We start from the raw sequence: 2,182 nt of genomic DNA on the forward strand, positions 1-2,182 counted from the left end.
TTTAGTGGGAGAAGGGTGCAGAGATGAAAGAGCAAATGCTCCTCTGTATAGATGGAGAGGTGACTGAGTGAGCATGGGCAGGACTGGGAGGCAGAGATGTGTGAGGGCTGGGACAGCCGAAAAGGGGTGGGATGTAAATGACTTGATCAGTTGACTCCTAGGGATGAAGGATTTTATGACAAAGCTGGGCAAACCTCAGCTTGGGGAATTTGATGGCTCTTTAAGGGAAGTGCTGGCAGCAGATGGGCTAACAGCAATAAAGGGAAACTGATGGTGTGAGTGAGTGGAGGAAGTGTGTGGAAGGGGACAGACCACAAGGATAAGTATGGACTAGAAAAAACAGGATACTGTCATCTCAGTGATCCTGAGTCAGTATCTCTCATCCTAGGCTGTGATATAGGTATTCCTTGGTCTTCTGTATAATGAGCTCTGTCAAGAGGACCAAGCACTTGAAAGGCTTGATTTTTATTGCAGTCTAAGCCAGGAAAATTAACAGGTTTAAAACAGAAACCTTTGACTATGCAAGACAAAACAGGGATAAAACACTCTTATGTCACTGCATCGTTTCAGGGAAGGCATTTACTTCCAGCTTTGTTTTTTTCAATTATACTGCTGAGTGAATTTCAGGAGTTGCTGAGCAGCCCTGCCTGGTCCCTGGTTCATCAGATGCCAGTCTATGGGTCTGTTCTTATTCTCACTTCTGCCGCAGGCTGTGCTGAGTTTTGCTCAGACTGTGGGATAACTTGTGCAGGAAGGGACTCTGGGAGGTGTCTCACCTGGTCCTCTTTCCCAGACTAGTGTTTGCTGTGATGACAGGCCAGGAGGTTGCTCAGGTGTCTGGGAAACATCTAAGGATGGACCCTGTGTGACCTTGCTCTGTAGCCTGCTCTGCCTCCCTGCCCTCCACTGGCTAAAGGTTTTGTGCTCCTGTCCCAGCCTGGACAGCTCATCCTCAGGCAGCAGCAACAACCCCCTAATCCAGGCAGCAGAACCATTCCCTGTCACACAGGGCTCTGCAGAACTCAGCAATGAAGCATAGCTGGCGCCACGGTGAGCACCCCCCCCAAATCCTGGGGGAACTGGAGTAGGTGTCGGGCGGGAGCGGAGCGCCGTGATGAGCCGCTTCCCGGGAAACGTGTTCCGCCGGGCCGGTTAGCTCAGTTGGTTAGAGCGTGGTGCTAATAACGCCAAGGTCGCGGGTTCGATCCCCGTACGGGCCACAGCTTTTGCGTGCCCCGACCGGGGGAGCTGGGGGCCGCGGGGAGCGGGCAGGAGCCGGGACGGAGGGAGGGTGAGCGGAGGGGAGCTGGCGTCGGTGCGGGGACCCTCTGCTCGCGGCGGGGGAAGACGCAGGGAAGGTTTGTCGTTTCCCTTCCTACGCGGTGTGTGCCTGAGGAAGAGTCAGGGGGAAGGGATTTGCAGGGAAAGGGCATGGGGGTAGGAAAATGAAATTGCAAATGCAGTAGAAAAGTGTAGATAGAAAATCCACTCAAATTTTTAAATCTTTCCATGGGATGTCACCAAATAGTCAATATCTCTTGCCTCAGAGCATCTTCTCATGTGTTAACTAGCTTTGTGCCTGAAGAAAGCTTGCAGGATTTCAGATGGTCCTTGCTTTCTTTCCCTTCGTAATCCTAGATAATTAAAATTTCATGTCAGGTCTTTAGCTCATAAGTCTGGATGGTTCTCCACTGTCCGGGACTGGAACCAGTGATGCTGAAACAAGTGGGTTTTATTTCTCATCTTTCCTTTGGAGTAGGAGGACAAGCTAGTCAGATCTCCCTGGACAGCCTGACTTTGCAGAGGATGTTCCAAACTCCTCTTGAAAGCTATCCTTGTAAAGTATTGAAACTTAGATATCTGTATAGGAGATATCCAGGCTTGCTAGACACTTGGCAGTTTGTGTCAAATTAATTTTTATTTATGAATGCATGTAAGAAAAAATTCCAGGTCAAACTGAGATGTTCTAATAGAGTAGCAGGTCTGCAAGAGTGGCTGAGATGAATTGTTGCTGGCTCAACTGGCCTCTATGAGGGTGTTTTGTTTCCTAAAACTTCTCTTAGGAGCTCAAGACAGATACTATTTTCCCCTGTCTACCTCTGAACTGAAATGGGATTTCTCCAGAGGAGGGAAACTCCTTAGTGCAAATGTTTTCCTTGTAAAAAACCAGTGGTTTCATTAT

The 2,182-nt window shown here is 49.1% G+C and overlaps 1 non-coding gene across 1 annotated transcript; it reads left to right on the forward strand.

The window, feature by feature from the left end:
* The first annotated feature begins 1,146 nt into the window (after positions 1-1,146).
* On the forward strand, positions 1,147-1,220 carry TRNAI-AAU (transfer RNA isoleucine (anticodon AAU)). Its single transcript has one exon. It is a non-coding gene; the product is annotated as a tRNA-Ile (tRNA).
* Positions 1,221-2,182: the final 962 nt, after the last annotated feature.

Source organism: Balearica regulorum, chromosome 1 (genome assembly GCF_011004875.1).
Source record: "Balearica regulorum gibbericeps isolate bBalReg1 chromosome 1, bBalReg1.pri, whole genome shotgun sequence".
Classification (NCBI taxonomy): Eukaryota; Metazoa; Chordata; class Aves; order Gruiformes; family Gruidae; genus Balearica; species Balearica regulorum.